Raw genomic sequence first — 22,143 nt, forward strand, 5'->3', positions numbered from 1 at the left:
TATACAAAAGGTATTGATACAAAAAACTTACATAGTACTATAGTATACTATATTGTAGCATACTATACTATACTATCATCAAATTTACATCAATAACTATTATACATGTGTGCATTCAAACATTATGTGATTACAATAGAATGCCACACTTATTACAAACAAAACATTCTTTCTTTATACCAAATTCTTCCATCCTATCAACCTTTTTGCTTGATACTTTGTTATATCTTTTAAATTAACATTTTTAATGTGTGGGTTAACATCTAGGATATCATTGCCACCCTGGTCACATATTCTTGGTTGTTGACATGTTTCACCTTTGGGTTGTAGTTGTGTTCAGTTTGGGCTTCATTGAACTTTTTTTTATATGTAAACGGTTTCAGACACCCTTCAAAACCTATTTTCCTTAATCAAAAACATCTAAGATATCATCCCAACCTTGCTAAATCATTTTTTTGGTAAACCAAAACAATCCCTTAAGCAAACTACCTTTACTCTATCATCGGCTATGTTATGCCTGTTGTAACTTGTATCTAAATATTCATAACTTTGTCTAAATGTCTCCAAATATTTAGTGCTACTATAGACATGCTCTATATTTCCCATTCCAACTTCCCTTAGTAGTGCATGTAGTAAAGCACTTCCAATGATGCATGCCAAAACAATCAGTGAGACTATTTAGTAATACTTGGAAATTTTTTCAGTCTTCGCTCACAAAATTTCCTTATATACTTTGCCCACTTCATATAAGGTATATGTTTCCATAAATGAAAACTATAAATCATCTCCTTAGCCAAATTTATAATAGAATTTTGAACCCCAACCGAGTGATGATAATGCTAGAGAACATAAAATCAAGCCTATTTTAACTAAGTATGTGAAAAGGGACCATTCACAAGATAAAATTATTGGAGATAATGTGTTGGAGTCATGACAAGAAATAATTTAAAATATTATAGAATTTGAGCATAGAACTATAAATGATGCGCTTCAAAATGATGATTGGATCAATGCTATGAATGAAGAGATAGATCCAATTGAGAATAAAAATACATGAACATTGGTACCAAGACCCAAAGACAAAAATTTGACTGGAACAAAATTGATATTTAGAAATAAGTCAAATGGAAAAGGAGAATTTGTGAGCAACAAGGTCAAAGTTGTTTGTAAAGGTTATGCACAAGAAGAAGGAATTGAGTCTAATGAAACCTTTGCACCTATTGTTATATTAGAAAGAGATAGAACACTATTGACATATGCATCTTACAAAGATTCAAAGAATATGAAATGGATGTTAAGTCTATGTTTCTAAATGGAATTCTAGAAGAAGAGGTCTATTTAAACAACCTGGAGGATTTGTTGATGTAGGAGCATTCTGGGTGTGAGAGAAATCTTGCATTACCCAAAAATATTTCCTTTTTGTTTCTTGAATAAGGGTTGTCTCAGTGCAAATTTAATGGTTCTAGAGGCTTTCTACTAAGTAAGTTGATCATACAAGCTCATAGTGTCTTAATTTCAAATGTTGATGTTCATCTTGGATATATCAACTTGATCATTGAGGCTCAATGTCATATAATGAGTATTCGTGAACTTATTACATATTTTTGGTGTGCAGTTTTGGTATAAAAACTCCAAGCTCAGTTTTGAAGGCCTTAGAGGCCACAAATGGGCTCCAAAATGGGGTCAATTGGAGCTTGCACGAGTTAGGCCCTATAGAAAAAAAGTTGAGGATTTGAAAAGGGGTTATAATAGCCAATTGGAGAAATATTTCAGAAGTTATGGGCTTGGGACTCAAAATTGTAACAAGATTTTGAGTACCATATTTGATAACTTTGCTAGAAATACCCCTATAAGAGATTCTCATGCATGTCTCCAGTTGTCACTCTAAGGCCTATGATGTGTTTCAATTATTCCATACCTTTTAGTTCAACATATGCATGTGTTTCATGATGAAAAATTCCCATTCTGAATCATTTCATGAGGTGTCATTTGGAGGATTTCTCAAACCTCCATTTTCCTTCTAAGTGTCAAACAAAGTTAAGAGGCTTAGTTTGCATTTAAATATTTGCACCCAGTTAAGTGTCATGATTTTCTAGTTTAGAAGTTTCTAGTATGCATATCTTTCAAATTTTAAGTTGTTTTGATTTTTTTTGAGAAGGTTTTGAGTTCTCCAAAGTTGGTTGTTTACTATTATCATGCTAATGTGCCACATTGTTTAGAATTCTGAGAGGCCCTATTTGATAGTAAATATTTTATGACCTGTTGATTATTTTGGAGAAATGGCTATACCACCATGTTTTAGTCATACATGAAATCATGTTTTTTTATTTTTAGGGTCTAATGAATCCATTTGATGAATTTCCCAAGTTGATTCTATTTGCAAAAACTTAAAATTGTCTAGATGCTTTCTATTATAGTTTTTAAGTACCCATGTTTGACCAATCATAACTTTGACGTAGTTGACCCTGTTGAGATTTTTTTTTAATTTCATTCTAAGGGCCATAGACATGCTATGTTTAAAATTTGAGCCTATGATGAATATGTTTGACTAGTTTTCAAATGTGATTCCAAATGTAATTTCTATAGCTGTATCGGTAACTAGACTTACGTATTTATTGGTATCCTTGTTTGGGATGTTGTAACTTTCAAACCTTGATTGAGGATGATAAACCAATTGCACTATTTTTTCTACTCTAAAAGTTCTTGAGTGTGCTAATTTTCAAAATTTTCACCAATCTATTCGCACATTTTCGCAAGCCTATTCCATTTCTAGAAACCACTATTTTGTTAATGTGTCAAGTTTTGTAAATCTTAGAGGCCAACTTTCTCTGCTTGACAATCATGGTTAGTTATCTTCCATGAGATGAAAAATGCAGATCTATATTCTCCATATGAGCATTTGTTAATATCTCAAGTTTTAGTTCTCTAAGTGAGCATTTGATTGATTTTCCAAGTTGAATCCAAATGCACTTATTTGTTTCTAACAAGTATACTTCTAGGAAAAGTTTGAAGTAAGTGACTTTGGTGGTCAATATATTTTGACCATGATATTGTCACTAATGAGAGCTATTTATGACCTATTTTATGACATGTTTTAATCCATTTCAATAAACTTCCATAATCACTTCCCTATTCCATTTCCATTATATTTCATCTCATTTTACCATTTTACATTGCATATGATTTAATACATATGCGTAGTATTTAATATTGTTCTGGGATTAAAATATGAAAAAATTATTATTGATTGCTTTTACTAATCATTTATAATTATAACATGTTGATTTGTGGAACATATCTTCCTGCCACATACTTTATGAGATTATCACATTTGGGTAGAAACTATTATCCATGATTGGTCAATTATTTCTTTCATTTCTACATCATAAATATTACAAGCATTGTAGCCATCTCTATGCTGACAAGGAATCTCAAGTGCACAAAAAATAGTATTGGTGAATCAAAATCAAATATGAGATATTTGTTATGAAAGCTATAACTTGTTATGCATGCTATAGCTATAATAGATACATACTTACTATATGGTCAATGAATGGAAAAGGGGTTCGTATCAATATCAAACATTACAGCTACTACATATGGTCTACATAAAAGACTTATCTCCTTTGATAAAATAATCTATATCACATGGGTGTGGATGCTAGAAAACTCATGGTGCTATGCATTCTTCAAAACCAAATTCTTTCAATTTTCTCCTTGTTACTTATTGGTCACAGGCCAAAACAAAACTGTGGCTCAATGAATATGAAGGCAACAATATTCTACTGGGACAATAATAGAAACATGCCTATTCTTTGCACACAAGAGATTTTTGTTATATAAGTAATTATTTGTATGGAGTACATATCAATGCAATTATTGAATTTTTGAAGCTACATCTATATAAGCAACAGGAAACATAAGTAGTGGGAGATATATAGTTTTGCAAAATGCACAACATTGTTTAGAGATTGTTGTTATCATTCTAAAATATAAGCTACATATTTTCTTGATTGTGAAGGTGTAAAATCATTACTTTGATTCATCACCGGGTGGTTGAGGAGGCAAGGCCCACTCTGAAGTTACTTGGTGATTCTCTTTTTATGTATGAATGGAGTGCACTTGAGTTTTTTTTTCATTTGTATTTTGATCAGCTAAGCATTATATTGTATGCATTTAATCATAATATATTAGTTTATATGTTCAATATCCATGTTTGATTTTGTAATAATATTTATTTCATGTGAATATGATTATGAATTAATTAATGATTTGTTGTGAGTTACAGCTATTTTCATCACAGATTATTTTTGTTAAGTTAGTTTTATTTTTGAGGTTTTGGTCACCAAGAAGTCACATTTCCTGTCACCAAAGTATATTGGTTTGATTTAGGTGTATTTTCATGTGTTGTAGTTGCATTCATAATCCTCCATCTCACAACTAGCATCCCTTGATAGCATGTTGCTAAGACACCTTACACAATATTACGCTCATGGATCAAAATGATTAGACCAAGTTGAACTTCATCATGAATTGTTAATTATTTCTTAATTATTTGCCCTAGTCTTGGCCTATCATTTTGGTGCCCTTATTGAGGAAGGGTGTCAAAAGTATGTTAGCTTGATGAGTTGAGTTAGGAACAATGTGTTGGGATGAAAGCTTTTGCAATTGTTAGCTTTGCTTAAGTAATTAATCTTAATTTCCATTGCTTAAATCATATAGATGCATTGCTTTATATTTTAAAAGTAGTTCTTGTAAATTATATTAAAATTTACATCATCACCAGATGTTGTGAGTTGTTGTTACAGAAAAGGATTTTGAAGAAAAAATGTTTAAAATGATGCATTTCCAGGGTTGTTCAAGTACATCAATTTTGTGTGAAAATTGTTTCAAAAATGCAAATTTTAAAGGGAACAGAACTAGCATCACTTGATGGCATATTGCCCAGACACCTTTCAAAAGATTACACTCCCAGATTGACATGATTAGACCAAGTTGAACTTCATCATGAATTGTTAGTTATTTCTTAAGAATTTGCCCCAATGTTGACCTATCAGTCATGAGGTGAAACCTTGTAAGGTAAGGGTATATGGACCACAAAGTATACATGTTAGATATTAGAGCCCAATTAGGTGTTTATGTCATTTTTTAAGGCCAGTTCTAGAGACTCCTGGCACAGAAATGAGACTTGTCAAAGAAGGTGAAAAATGAATTTTAATGATGAATGAGTGGTCCAAATTGAATCTAATCGGTTCAAGGAACTCAATTAATGGATTTTAGGGATCAAGTCTTTGAGTTTGAAAAAAGCAATAGTCAAATCCACCTTGGGGCCCAACTAATGTTATCAGATTGTTTAAATATTGTTTGGGAATCTAGAGTGTTTAAGTAACATCATTGTTTCTCTAAGTACCATATTATGTTAGTATTTGTGTAAAATATTGCAAATGCAATGGGCATGTGATGGAATAATGGAAGATTTTACTGTGCCTAATTGCAAACTACAGTGGTTGTTGCTATGATTGAGCATTTGAAATGAAGAATCGTTGCCACCGTAAATAGAGGAATTATTAGTCAGAGATAAACATCTGTAGCCAGGTATGTAAATGACTAAAAATTTAGGGGCAGTTCAAGAGGAATAAAACTTCAAATATTTTCACCACATTCAAGGAAATAATGTATTGCTTGGAGTCTATCCTACAACATGCCCATGTCATTATTGCAGAAGTTGTAAATCATGTTTGTGTAAAGAAAATCAAATGATAATAGTGGAGAGGCATAGGCCAAACACAAATGTAGATAAATCCCATTACTAGTGAAAATTCCTCATTCATTCCATGGTGAGCATGTTTCTTTTTGTTTTACAAGAAAATGTATGTGTATCTTAGGTACATGGGATGCATATCTTGTGAATATTTTTGAAAGTGTAAACTAGCAGGAACAGAACAATAAAAAGAAGAAAGCATAAACACATGATTTTATCATGGTTCACCACAAATTGTGGTTACATCCACACTATTATTAAGATCTATTATTATAAGATGTATGTGTATCTTAGGCACATGGGATGCATATCTTGTGAGGTTTTTTGAAAGTGCAAACTGGAAGGAACAGAACAATAAAAAGAAGAAAAGCATAAACACATGATTTTATCATGGTTCACCACAAATGGTGGTTATGTCCACACTACAGGGAAGATCTATTATTAATCTCAAATTATAAACTTTACATCACAACTATAGCTTTAGCTCTTCGAATACCATATACAATAATGAACCTCCAATACATATATATAGTCTCAAAAGAAATAAAGAGAAAAACAATTGGAGGGAAACAGTAATAAATTGTAAGTAATAAATGAAAGATAGTTGGGCTTCACATATACACCCAAAAAAACCCACTTGAAGTGCAACTACTATAATGTATGAGTCCCCCTGAATTCCCCTACTATTATTTCTTTACAATGCTAAGAGAAGCTCGACAGAAATCAAACTTCAACAACCTTTGTGAGCGCATCAATTGGATTCTCCTTGGGGTTAATTTTCAAGACCTGGAGTTTTCTCTCCTCAAGTTTACTTCAAATGAAATGATAACACACTTCAATGTGCTTAGTCCTGCTATGAAACACTAATTTTTAGCTAAGTCAATGGCACTTTTATTATCACAATAGAAGGATGATCCTTGTTGAGGACAATCAAAATCACCAAATAAATGTTGCAACCAAATAAACTATTTTGCTCCTTTAGTGAGCAATATATTCAGCCTCAATAGTAGAAAGTGAGACTACTTGTTGCAATTTCAATGCCCAATTGATCGCTGCTCCAACAAGAGTAAAAACATAACCAGTAGTAGATCTTCTATTATCTGGATTTCTAACCATATCTGAATTAGTATAACCTCTAAGAGAAGTATCATTACAAAAAAAAAACAATACAAAATTAGGAGTGCTCTTAAGATACCTTAAGATCCACTTAACCACATCCCAATGTTGTTTACTCAGATTACTCATAAATCTGCTGACAACCCCCATTGCTTCAGTGATATCTAGATGAGTGCAAAACATTGCATACATAAGACTACCCATTGTTGAAGAATATGGGATGTTCTTGATGTAGTTTTGTTCTTCTTGTGTCTTGGGACACATGGATGAAGATAGTCAGAAATGATCAATAAGAGGAGTGCTGACTAGTTGGGCATCCCCCATGCCAAATCTCTCGAATACCTTGAGAACATAGTGTTCTTGAGAAAGTTTTATTTCCCTCTTGTGTCTATCTCAAATAATGTCCATGAAAAGTATCTATTTCACTACCCCTAAGTCCTTTATAACAAACCTTTGCGAAAACTTTTCTTTCAATTCTAAAATCAACTTCATAGATGAATCAGTAACAAGCATGTCATCAATATAGTGTAATAAAAGAACAAAGGAACCATTAGGTAACTTCTTGTAGTAGACACATGGATCATATTCACATCGAATGAAGTTATTTTCAATCATGATCAATCAAACTTGAGGTACCACTACCTCAGAGCTTTCTTGAGACCATACAAGCTCTTCCTCAATCTACAATATAAGTTTTTTTTACCATGTTTAATTAAGAGCTTGGACTACATTATGTAGATTTCTTCATTTATATCACCATGGAAAAATGTCGTTTTGACATCTAGTTGTTCAAGTTCAAGATCATGAGTAGCAACTAAACCAAGAATAGCTTGGATTGTAGTCATCTTGACGATGGGTGATAAGATTTCATTGAAATCTATGCCCTTTTGTTGATTGAAACCTTTAGCAACCAACCTACCCTTGTAACACTTTTAATTTTTGCCTTCGTCTTTCCATCAATAAATCCATCAATTTTTAAGTGCTTTTTGATTTGGTGGAAAAGGAACCAAATCCCAAGTTTTATTTTGAAATAGGGAATCCATCTCTTCCTACATTATTGCCTCCCATTTGTGAGAATCTTATATTTTGCAAGCTTCTTTGAAGCTTGTTGGTTCAACTTGGTTTGAAAGAAAACATTCTGGCTATGCTTCTTTGGAATATAATAGTTCATAATCAGAGAATTTGGCAAGAAGCCTTCACTATCTTGTAGATTTTCTAAGCCCCTAAAAATTATCCCCATTATATACATCCAGATTTCCACTATTATCAACAACCGACCCGAGAATTGAGTTTTTGTAATTCATATGGGCTGCCCCTTGGCATAGTGTGAATATTAGTCATATTTCTATTTCCAACATCCATATGAGAGTTTTGTAAGTTTGAATTGAACTCTTTGTTTCTTTTATCAAAATTTATATGGTTATTGGTGACCATGTCATGGTTTTGTACATTTTGAACCTCATTATCCTTTCCAAAGACACTCCCTCCTTGATTTCATGTATGTGGTTCAAGTTACTTGGATTGATTATCGGGCTCTATGTGGAGACCATGCTAGTAGTATGATTAGGCTCGGCATGAGAGAGGAAGGGGATCTAAGTTGAAAACTCATTGACATGTTTCTAAGATCACACTTCATCTTTGTGCGTAGGAGTGTGAGAATGATGAACCTATGGTTGAGTATAATCAAGTTGTCCATGCAAATCATCCCTGCCATCGATTTCAAGTCTATTTTCATGGTGATGATGTGTGTCTCCATCTGTACGTTGGCTCAGCTCAAAACAATCTGAAGCATTCTATCTATTAGTAGTTTGAATATCAATGTGTTGTGAGTAGCAAATGGGCTCTTTATGTGGTGGTTTCTATGTTGTTGTAGCATCCTTCCAACCTATGTCCAAGATGTGTGAGCTATGAGTGAGTTGATGTCTACCAATGTGTGAGGTTCCCCTGTGTCGCCGGTTGTAGTGGTGGATGGTCCATTGTTTGAAGATCTTTTCCCAGCATTGATTCCATGCTTGGGGTGTAGGGAAGACCAAAGGTGAGGTTCCTATGTGGAGGCCACCTCACTCATGAGTGGCATGTTCTCATCATAAGAATTCCTATGACCAAATGTATTGATAAGGAGTGTGCTTTGATTAGTATATTTTCCAATATATTTGCACTCAAATAGGGGATTATCATCTTTTTTTTATTGAAAATTGAAACTAGAGTTTCATGACTATGACTCCTTGATTCATCAATATAATGTTCACTAGTAGTGTTGAAGTGACTGCACATACTAGTAGATGAAGTGGATGGAGGGATAGTAGAATATTTGAAGAAAAATTGTTCTGACTTCTATTAGCATAAGAGTTATAATCAAAAATAGAGAAAGGGGCATATTCACATACCATTTTTTCTTCCTTGTGTAATACTAGAAATAGCTTTTCATTGAAAATGACATCTCTACTTCTGATCATTTTCTTCCCAAATGGATCCCAATTTCTGAAATAGAACTAGTCTTCACCATAGCCCACAAATATCTCTTTGTGATTTTGGATCAAGCTTCCTTATTTTCTTCTTTGGAACATGTACATAAGCTTCACATCCAAACACTAGGATGTGAGAATGTGAAATTTTCTTTCCTAGCCACTCTTCCTCCAGTATGCCAAAATCCAACCAAGAAAAGGACCTTCGGTTGATTAAATAGATTGTTTTATTACATGCCTCTACCCAAAACTCTTTGCATAAACTAACATTAGAAAGAATACATCAAACTTTCTCAAGGATTGATCTAATCATCCTCTATGCTAGTCCATTTTCTTGTGGGGTGAATGGAACAATCTTGATTCTATAGATGTCATTATATACACAAAATGAATCAAACTCCAATGAGAAAAATTCTCTTCCATTATCCATTTGCAACCACTTTATTTTGTAACCAATCTGATGTTTTTGTTATATTCCTTCATAATCATATTTATTTAAGATACTTTTCTAGTTGATTTGGTGGATTATGATGTAGATCTTTCTACTATTAAAACTATAGAGGTTTTTTGTAAACTAGATTTTATTAGTATTTTTCTCACTATTAGATACTTTTTTATTCTCCTAGTTACAGTCTTGTGTTTTTGAACTTCTTTCCCAAATTCTATAATAACTTTTATTGATATATTTCTATCCTATTGTACTGGATAATTTATCTTTATTTGTATCTTTGTGAGGATGAGATCTATAATTGACATTTCTTCTATTCTTTTTGGTTTATTTTCTATATAAAATAGTATTGTTTTCCATTTTCATGGGGTTATCAATTATGCCATCCTTTATGTATAGTTTTAAACTCCATTGTGATATATGTTGGATAACTAAGGTGTGCTTGAATTAGTTATCTTTAGTTCTCCTATAGTCCCTTCAAATAATTTCAATACTAAACAAAATTCATAATCATTCACTTGGTATAAATCATTAAACTTCTAAATTAACTCACTCAATCAATTTACTCCAAACTATTCATTCACTAATTTTTTTAACTGACTAATAACAATAATACTTAGTTATTACCGACCATTAACTTAGTTGTTACCGAGCTGTACTAAAATTAAAACAGCATATAAAAAACTTGCAATATAACAACATTCACACATTTGACACCAAGATTTTTAATGTGCAAACCTTGTAAAGGGTAAAACCACTTGGGACTAACAACCTAAAACTTCCACTCTTCTAAAGTGAGCTTTGTTAGGAGCCAACCTTGTTAATGTTTTACATACACATTGTTAATGTGATCTTATTAGAGGATTTAAACCAAAATATCATCTAGACCTTATCACTCGTTGATCTTGTCTAAAGAGTGGCCTACTCTAAAGGACTTATAAACACTACTAATAGATGCTACCATATAGGATTTCACTAACTTGTTAGGTCCACTTAACTAAGATATTTTTCTACTACAATGATTAGAAAGTTATAGTAAAATGATATTTTTGGTATAGCACTACTTGTTTGTTTAGATCTCCTTTCTAGTCAATTTCTTCTTGATCTCTATCCTCTGATCTCTCTACTTTGTTCTCTTAATTGGTCGATTCGCTCTTCCCTTTCCAACCTTGCTTGATTAACCTACCTCTACTGTTAAATTTAAGAACTTTGTAGAGAATCAACAATACAACCAACAACCCAAAAAATGTTCAACTTCTCCTTAAATAGTTGTCTCTGTGCTTCCAAATTCTTCCAATTATTACCACTTAATCATCATCTTTGATTTCATATTCATATCAAATGCAATGAATCTAGATGCTCAAAAAATAGAACTTTATCCATCCTTATCCTTCTTCAATCTCCATCATCAAATCTTTGTTGCATTTTTCCATTCATCGATCTAATAAAAAACTTTGTCTTGTGCCTTTGAACTACTTGAATATTCTTGAATTCCATCAAAAGTTGGCTTTTTGTTCCATCTTTATAAAAAAAAGCTTCTCACTATTACTTGGTGGACATAGCATTTCACTCATGTGATATAACATTTGATCAATATTGAACTTTCTCAAGCAATATTGAACTTCCAACTTAACTTTTTCAATCTCTCAGTAAACACTATAGTTACTCAATGAATATTGTCTTCCTTCACTAACCTTCTCACTTGTTGTATCATGTGTAGCACATTATATTATAATATTTCATGATTTAAAAACAATCAAACAAAAATTACATTATCATTATCCAACTCATTTAGGTGCTCATTGAATACCATACTTATCAACTTTGTCTTCATCATAATTTCTTCAAATCCTCTTCATCAATCAAATCCTCTTTATCAATCAACTTGATGTAGCACTCCATTGAGTTGGCATAATGTCTAATGAATGAGGACTTTAACATCAATGAAAACATAATAACTGATATAAATATTTTATATATACATTCATAGCATCATTAGTTACATTATCAATAATGGATAACAAGCTGGATACAATTGATTAATTATGTGTTGTCTTTGATGTTGCACAAATTTCATATCATTATTAGTCAGTATATGTCAAGCTCACTTGGGCAATAAAGACAATTCTCAGTGTCTACTGAGTGTTCCTGTGTTTTCCTAGTTCAAATGGAAGTGTCTACAGAGTTAACTCAGGCATCAAAGGAAAAGATTCAAAAAGTGAGTGTTAATCGAGCTCACTTAGTTAACGAAGGAAAGTTGGTTGGAACCAGTGCTAACTGAGTTGACTTAGTTGCCAAAGGATTTTCATGAGTTTTTAGTGTTAACCAAGCTTCTATTGATTAACAAAGGAAATCATTTCTGAGTAAGTGTCTACCAAGCTAGGTGGGCTAACAAAGGATTTTCTTATTTTGGCATATTAAGCTTAATTGGTTTATCTATTGATTCTAGCTGACTATGGTGATGGATATTAATTATTCTAAGTTGTATTTAAGCCAACTTGACAAAGTGGAAGATATAAGTATAAGGTCAAGTTGTGATTTCAAAGTGTAAGGCATGAAGATGTTATTGAAAATTTAGTGATGAGAAGAGGAAGTGAATTTGAAGGATAAGCATAATATCCTTGTGGAGTAGCAAGGCTATATTCGATTAGAAAGGATCAAGTACAAGCCAAAACAAAGATTTGTAATCAGAAAATTAGTTGCATTCAAATTAGGTCATCTCATTTTTACTCTCTAACCATTGTAGTAGTGATCTAAATGTCTTAACAGAGTTGTCTTAACAACTATTTTGAAATCCTCTAACAAGGTGGCAATTCTATTGAATTGTTTCAAGATCTCTAACAAGGCCACTCCTAATAGGGTGATTAAATCCTTTAATAGGATCATACCTAATAGTGTGTGTTGTAACCTTTAACAGGGTTGGCTCCTAATAGAGCTCACTTCAAAAGAGTGAAAAATAGTAACTAGTTGCAATTGGTGGTTTTTCCCAGATTGGGTTTCCACATTAAATCCTAGTGTCATATGTGTTCATCTTATTTTATTTTATATGTTTGCAACTCATTTAAAGTAATGGTAATCACAAACAACATCTAAAAATTTATATGTTAACCATTTACCAAGCTAATTCAGTCATTATCAAGTTACAACATTTTATGTGTGTTTATCAAGCTTTAGCAATATTTAGTTTTTCAGTTTGCACTTTTGTACTAACATCTAAGGGATCTAAGATTTATTTTAGTAGTAATTGATTCACCCCTCCCCTCTCATTTACTCCTCTTATATTTCCAAAAATTGGTATCAGAGCTTTTGGTGCTTACAAAGAAGGTTTCAAGGACCTAAGCTAAAGATCTGGATGTCTTACAAAAGAGAGATTCCCAAGCTAAGCAAAGACAATTTTGTAGCATGGTAGGGACTTATGAGGTTACATCGAGCTGCTATCATTGATTTAGGTTGCAAGTATCTTGATGCTAAATACAAGACCCCCACTTGAACATTATCAATTAAAGATATTGTTGAAAAGAAGAATCATAATATCATGATGATTGATATTGCATCTGCTCTCAGTTATGCTAAATTTGATGAGGTAAAGGATTGCAAAACTACTCATGCAATGTGGACCAAACTAAAAGATATGTATGGAGGAGATGACAATGTAAGAAGAGCCAAAGAAGAAAATCTTAGAGGACAATTTGATCAAATGAGAATGAGAGAAGATGAAAACATTGCAAAATATGTGGAAAGAATGAAGGCGAGTGTAAGTGCAATCAAAGCATCTAGAGGAGACATTAAGGATGAAACTATTGTAAGTAAGGTACTCAAAACTCTTCTTCCTATTTATGCAATTAGAGTGTATGCTATTCAAGAAATGAGATGTGATTCAAATAAAAAATTAGGCTTTGATGCTTTAGTAGGAAGACTAACAACTTTTAAACTAGATGACTATGATAACTATATTCTTGCTTCAAAGAATATTGAATCTGTATTTAAAGCTAAACTCTCACTCAAAGAAAAGGGTAAGAAATCAAAGTCCATTCAATCAAGAAGTGAAGAAGATGGAACATCAAAAGAAAGTTCGGATAGCGATCTTGAAGTTGTTAAAGCCTTGCAAGGAAATATTCTAGAGCAAGAGGAAAGTACAAAGGTAAATTTCCTCTTATCTACTTTTCTTTTGAAGAAATTGGTCACATTGTTGCTAGGTGTCCAAATAAGGAAATCAAAGATGAAAAGAAAAGTAATAAGCATAAAGGCAAGAAAGACTCCAAGAACTACAAGAACTTCAAGGACAAAGGTAAGAAATCTTGTTTTATAGCTAAAGATTTTGATAAGAGCAAAGATGAAATGTTATATAATACTATAAAAGATGAATCTGACGATGAAGGAAATAAGATGACACTTATCTCTCATGTTAGCTAAAATGATCTATGGATTATAGAAAATGGTTGCTCACATCATATGACTAGTGACAAAACAAAATTTGAGCACATGGAATATTATGATGGAGGTAGTGTGAGATTTGGAAACAATGAACCTTGTAACATAAAATGAAAAGGATGTAATTCATTGACTAAAGAACCTATATGTGACAATGCTTATTGGGTTGAAGGACTAAAGCATAATCTACTAAGTGTGGCACAGTTTAATAACATTGGATTCAAGGTGGATTTTATGAATGGATAGGCCAAACTACTAGATGGAAAAGAAAATCTGGTTGGATCTGACAAGAAAACAAAAGGTAATCTATTTTATCTTGATCTCAATAATTTTTCATGTTTTATTGCTCAAGTAGAGGAAAGTTGGTTAGGCCACAAAAGGCTATGTCATGTGAATTTTGATAACTTGGTTAGGATAAGAAAACATAAAAGAGTAAGAGGTATTCCTAGTTTGAAGAAGCCTGGCATGGGTCTATGCAAGAATTGTGAAATTGGTAAGATGGGAAAGACTAGCTTCAAAAGAAAAAACTATCAGTTAGAAGAAGTCTTGGAAATTGTTCATACAGATTTATGTGGACCTATTGGAATATAAATGTAATGCCCCACCAAGGGATCCAAAAGAAATAACCTAAAGCTTTACTAAGTTTGCTAACATTTTATTTTTAAGAAAGAACAACATACATGTCAAACATAAAGTAGCAAAAGCAATAACATACAATCATACATAAGCAAACATAATAGATTGCATTCCTTAAGGATCCCAAGACATTGAGTCACATTTAATTTTTAGTTAATACTAAGTCCAAAAAATAACACATCCACATGAAAGAATAATTAAAAGTCTAAAGTCCATTTAAATAATATACATTTGTTCTGAATTCCTTCTGAATGCCTCTTAGCAAATGAAATTCAGAATGCTCAATCATTACTGTACATGTCATAGGGTATGAAGGGCTAAAAGAATATACATATGTAGAACTAGAAATACATCGTCCTCCTCATATCCATGATACACGTACAATAAAATAAATGAAACCATCCACCATACATGATATATCCATCCATCATAAAAGATATAAACATCCATCATAAAATATAACCATTCATCATAATGATACATAGATAGAATGAAAGGAAATGTAGACAAAGAAGCTCCAGCCATGGTGATTATGGATGGATCTCAATGGTAAGAGTAAAAAGCACTACCACCTGACCATGTGAAACCTAAATGGCCCACTCCCACTACGCTGAGGAGATAGTATCAAGTCCCAAACAGGATATCAAACCAAATATCAAAAGTACTCTCTAATTCCAAGAAATTCTAAAAGTATTATATCTCAAAGTTTCCAAAATAGATCGACATCGAGACCTAGAGGCACACAAAGACACATATGAAACCTACTATGTAAGCAGGCAAGTGTCATTGCACAAATCATACTAGAGTTACCCTGGCAATCTCTAAGGACCCTGGCCCCCTAGTGATCCCTGTGCAACCCCTAGTATCCTTTCGTATTGACAAGACATACTATAGATGCAAGGTTGCAACCAAGCATTCTCTCTACTCCCATCCTAGTTTTTACTAGCACTCAAGCCATGGGCGAGAACATACAAAGACTCTTATTAAGTTCATTTTATTCCCATTTAGTGTAGTGTTTTCACTTATTAAACAACTTACAATGGGTTACCTTGGTAGCCACCTAGGGCCCTAGCCCCCATTGCAAGCCAGTTCCCAACATTACATATAGATAACCTACCCTAGGCTCATAAAAGTATAAATCAAAGAATCATATAAAATCACCTCAGTCCTATACAAGTGATTCGAAAGCATCAAAAGATAATTCACAATAACACATCAGTTCTCTACAAGAAACTAGAAAGTATCTCAAAAATAACCGATCAAAGACTCAAAATGGTTAAGTCAAATATGTCATGCATTCACCTCAGCTTCACACAAGAACATTGGAAAGCAATAACGAACAATAAATGACAACTCATCATAGAGCATACCAACACATTACCATGGTTGAGATTAAAAGATCAAGATCAAACATCATATATCACAATCACATAACTCCCAAGCCTCTGGTAGATGTCCTAAACTAGTCAACACTCTAGCCCACACAAAACCCAAAGTACAAACAACACACAAATAACAAAGTGGTCTCATAGTCTAGTTTGATTTGAAACATGTTGAGTTAACAGTAAAGTTTTAGTTTTCATTCAATGTAAGTTTTCAAGTATATAAGATCCTCAGTTTACCCTACAAATTAACCAATTCATATGTTTAAATAATATGCATAATTACCCTTATTTGATTATAAGTAAATGTTCCAAATACTTTAAAAGTAATTATTTATTAAATTATTAAAATAATGACTATTAATTTTCTAATAAAATAATTAATGTTTTAATTAAAATTTGAGTCACTAATAATAATAAAATAAATGAATTTAAAACCTCAATAAATAATTTGTATTATTAATTAAACTAAATTTAATTTAATTAATTAATAATTATTAAAACAAAACTATATTAAAAATTATATATATGAATTATAATTATTAAATAATTGATAACTTAATAGTTTAATTAATTAATTATTAAATTATTATTATTACTATTTATTATATAAATTATATTTTAATTTAAATAAATTTTAAATAAATTAAAATAACACATAAAGTAAAAAGCATGTGTATTCTTTTTGAAAGGCCCACTGGCCTTTTTGAAACCATGCAACCATAGACTGGGTTGCTGTTGCCGGCAGTAGTATTGATTGTCACTACTGGCAGCAATTGTCGTGTGTAGCAGCATAGTCTACGCATGCGCAGGCAACAAAAAGCCGCCAAAGGGTAAAAGGGGGGTGGAGGGTGGTGATCCCTGCCCACCCAAAATTATTATTTATTTTTTAATTTATTTTTTAATAATTAAATTATTTTATAAAAAATTTAAAATTTAAAATTTAAATAAAACAAAGTCCCTTTTTGTTAATAAAAACATCTTTTTTTTTAATGAATACCTAGCAAATCTTTGATACGAGGAAAATGATCAACTAGTCAAATTTATTATCTTATTTTATTTTATTTTCAATACAAACCCTTCCTGATTAAATACAATTTTCTTTCTCCTACAGAATGGGATTTCAAATTGATTTATTTTTCTTCCAGTACTAATATACAAATGAGATACAACACAAAAATCATAAAGTTCATAACAAGAGAGTGAAAGATTCATACAACAATACTCAAAAGTTTGATTTTAACAATCACGAAGAAGATAGGATTACCTAAATAACATAATTTTAATTGGGTGCATAAAACTCAAGAACCTACTTTGTTCTAATGCTAAAATCGCAAACACCCAAAAGATTGTGAGAGAATCCACTTCTATCAGAACCTTCTCTCTAAAAATTACCCTTCTCCAAATTTCTAACCCTTCCCAAAAATTTGGTCCCCTGAAAATGAACCCTCAATTGGTGACAAGGAGTTCTCTTCTAAAATTGGGGCACTAATTGTGCAATCATTCGAGAGGACTCCCTCTCTCACCAGACTTCAACTCCTTATTAACTTTTCTTTATCTTTTCTTTATCTTTTCCATGCATGTTTATTGAATTATTAAATTACTTTATTTAATTTTCACTTGACTTCTCTTTTAATTAATTTATTAAATTTAATCTCATGCACCCATTATGCAATTTTGAAACTTTTAATAAATTAATATCTTTTTCATTTTTTAGTTTTTTATATTTTAATCTCATGCATACTTTATGAGATTTTAAAACTCTTAATAAATTAATATCTTTTCATGCTTTAATTAATTTTCAAAACATTAATTTATAAAATATTTATTAACTTAAATAATAATAGTATTTAGCATTCATTCAAAAATGAACTCTAAATATATTATTATTAAATTAAATTAATATTATCACATTCTAAAATTTAAAATTATAACTTTCATCTTTAAATTTAATTATTTATATTTAATTAATTTTCCAATTAATTAAATATAATTAAATATTAAAATATCATAATAATTTTCCATTAAATTAAATCATTAATTTAATCTTTTAATTAGACTTAGTTAAAAGAAAATTCCACCAAGGACTCATAAAATAAACTACAAAAATCCATTATAGCAAAACACATAAAAAATCAAACTAAAGGGTTATAATCACGAATTAACATCATTCGACGCATTCAGAGGGTAGTCAAAAAAATGGATTAAAGGTTTAGGATTTGGACTTAAGAATTTATCTCCCCTCTCTTACCATTGAGATAATGCGATAAGGTACGCTCATCCTGGCAATTCAGGGAAGTTGATACCCAGTACCTAAAACTTGCATAAAATCCACGCATGTATAAACACAATATTCTAAGCTAAACAAGCAATGGCAAGAAGTGGTGCATTGTGTAGATCTTGACTAGTAGGTGACTATGACTCCCTTCCTTAACCACATCATAAATGCCATACATAAAGAGAACATACACTTACACCATACACATGTAGTATGGGGTAAGTATCCATAAGAGAACACATATGATAATCCATCTAACTAATCATCATCAATAACTGAAAACATTGTAGTAATCATCATGCATACATTAAGTATAGAGTATCAAGTAATCTCATCATATATCAACTAAATCTGAAATTATATCTGATAATCTCGAAATAATGCTACTAATCGGCCTAAAAGAGTTTGGCAATGATAGCAAAAATGTGAACTAGGGGCAGGCACTACAAGAATGATATAGTGGAGAAAAGTTTTTCATTCTTTTTGTTGATGACTATTCTAGAGTGATGATAGTAATGTATCTAAAAGAAAAATTGGAAGTCTTTCAAAAATTCAAGTGGTATTTGGCAAGAGTGGAAAAAGAAACTGGAAAGAGGTTGAAATGCTTAAGATCAGATAGAGGTGGTGAATTCATCTCCCATGAATTCAATAATTTTTTCATTGAAAGAGGAACTAAAAGACAATTATTAGCCCCTAGTACACCATAGCAGAATGGTATAGCTGAAAGAAGAAACAGATCTATCATGGATTGTTCAAGAACCATGATGATTGAAAAGAAGGTTGCTCTCAAATAGTGGAAGGAAGCTATCAGCACTACAATTCATACCTTGAATAGAGTTTAGTTGAAGAAAGATTCAAACAAATAAGCTTATCAGCTATGGTATGGATAAAAACTTAATGTAAGTTACTTTAATTTATTTGGTAGCAAATGTTATATATTGAAAGAATCTAAAAAAGACAAATTCGATGTAAAGGGTGATCAAGACATATTCTTAGGATACTCCTACAGAAGTAAAGCATACAGATGTTTGAATTTTTCTACTCACAAAATCATAGAAAGTGCACATGTTAGAATTGATGAGTTTGTAGAAAAGAGTGAAGAAGAAAGCAACAAGGAGCCAAAAGATTTGTATACTATGAACCTGATACCCTACCAAATCTATTTGAGAGGAAAGAAGCTTCATCTTTCGAGACCCCTAAAATCCCAATAGTTACTGAGTTATAGATAGTCTAACCCAAGTTACAATTTGAAGGACCCGAGTCACAATCAAAGGCTACCGAGCTAGTTCAAGAATGAAGAAATAGAACAGATAGAAAAGAACAAAACTTGGACACTTGTTCCTAGACCCAAGGAAAAAAATGTAATTGGTACAAAGTGGGTATTCAAAAATAAGTTGAATGAAGATGGAAAAGTTTCAAGAAACAAAGCAAGATTAGTGTGCAAAGGTTATTCTCAAGAAGAAGGTATTGACTATGGTGAGACTTTTTCTCCTGTGGAAAGACTAGAAGGTGTTAGAATATTACTAGCATTCTTGAATGGATGTCAGATTTGCATTCTTGAATGGAATTCTTGATTAAGAAGTCTACATTGAACAACTAGAAGGTTTTGTAGATCCTAACAAAAGAGACATGGTTTGCAAGTTGCACAAAGCATTATATGGTCTCAAGCAAGCTCCTAGAGCTTGGTATGAAAGACTTCATAATTACTTGGTATAGATTGGTTTTCAAAGAAAAAATGATAATAGTAATCTGTATATCAAGGAAGGACCAAATAAGAAGATTATTTTGGTAGAAACATTTGTTGATGATACTTTATTTACAGGAAATGATGACTTGTGCAAAGCATTTTTAGAAGAAATGAGTAAAGAATTTGAGATGTCCATGTTTGGTGAGATAAAATTCTTTGTTGGATTGTAAAAATAGTAGAACAAAAATGGTATGTATATCACTTAATCTAAGTATATCAAGGAGATGCTAAAAATATTTGGAATGGAAGATTCAATACCAGTTGGAACCCCTATGTCTACTAGATATAAGCTCTCCAAAAATGATGATTCCAAATAAGTATATCAGACCACATATAGATCTATGATTGGAAAATTGCAATATGTAGTACACACAAGGTCTGATATTGCTCTAGTAGTTGGAATAGTGACAAGATTCTCAACAAATTACAAGGAAAATTACATGATGGCAATCAAGAGAATCATGAGATATCTAAAAAGCACTAAAGACTATGGTTTATGGTATAAACTTGAAAGAAATTTTGACTTGAAGGTATTTACTCATGCTAATTGGGTAGGAAGTCTTGATGACAAAAAAAGCACTAGTGGTGGAGCATTCTTTCTTGGTAAAAGACTGGTATCTTGGACAAGAAAGAAGCAAAATTGTACATCCCAATCCATAGTAGAGGTAGAATATGTGGTAGCAGTAGTTAATTATTCTAACATTGTTTGGTTCAAACAACTATTGGAAGGAATGAAGGTAGAAATCAAAGATCCAGTAGTCATATATTGTGATAACACCAATGTAACTGACATATCAAAGAAACCACTAATGTAATCCAAAACAAAGCACATTGGTATTTTCAAAATTATTGTCTTTGGCATGTGTTTTCAAAGAGGGAGAAGTTTACTGTCATATCTCTGAGAAATTTTTGAAGCCAGAATAAAGTAAGGAACCAAAGAGGGAGAAGTTTTCCAAACATGAAGTTTGTTGAAAGAGGGAGAATGTTCTGAATGAACTTGGTAGTAGTTGTTGTAGACAAAATCTAGTGAAAGGAAGAGCTCATATTGATATAGGGAGCTCTCAAGGCTAAATACAAAATTTCATTGTGCTATGATATGTTGTGTTTCCATCAATGCCAAAGAGAGAGATTTTTGGATACAATTGATTAATTGTGTGTTGTCTTTGATGTTACACTAATGTCATATCATTATCAATCAGTATATGCCAAGATCACTCGAGTAATATAGATAGTTCTCAGTGTCTAACGAGCATTCCTATGTTTGCCTAGTTTAGATAGTAGTGTCTACCAAGTTAACTCAGGCATCAAAAGAAAAGATGCAAAAAGTGAGTGTTAACCAAGCTCACTCAATTAATGAAGGAAAGTTGGATGGAACCAGAGTTAACCAAGCTCAAGCAGTTGCCAAAGGATTTTTGCAATTTTACAATGTTAACCGAGCATCTATTGGTTAACAAAGGAAATCATTTTTGAGTCAGTGTCTACTAAGCTGGGTCAGCTAATGAAGATTTTTCTTATTTTGGCATATTAAGCTTAATTGATTTATGTGTTGATTCTAGCAGACTATGGCAATGAATATTAATTATTCTAAGTTGTATTTGAGCCGACTTGATAAAGTGGAAGATATAAGTATAAGTTCAAGTTGTGATTTCAAAGTGTAAGGCATGAAGATGTTATTGAAAATTTAGTGATGAGAAGTGGAAACAAATTTGAAGGATAAGAAGAATATCCTTGTGGAGTAGCAAAGTTATATTTGATTAGGAAGGATCAAGTACAAGCTAAAACAGAGATCTGTAATCAGCAGTTCAGTTGCATTCAAATAAGGTCATCTCATTATTACTCTCTAACCATTGTAGCAGTGATCTAAATCTTTTAACAAAGT

General features: G+C 31.9%; 1 protein-coding gene across 1 annotated transcript in view; it reads left to right on the forward strand.

The window, feature by feature from the left end:
• LOC149564825 (protein neprosin-like) overlaps window positions 1-22,143 on the forward strand; it is a 164,227-nt gene that overhangs the window by 136,287 nt on the left and 5,797 nt on the right. The gene's annotated exons all lie outside the window — the stretch shown is intronic.

The sequence above is a fragment of the Cupressus sempervirens genome, chromosome 3 (assembly GCF_028749045.1).
Source record: "Cupressus sempervirens isolate cs-2001-9-10 chromosome 3, ASM2874904v1, whole genome shotgun sequence".
In the NCBI taxonomy this organism is placed as follows: Eukaryota; Viridiplantae; Streptophyta; class Pinopsida; order Cupressales; family Cupressaceae; genus Cupressus; species Cupressus sempervirens.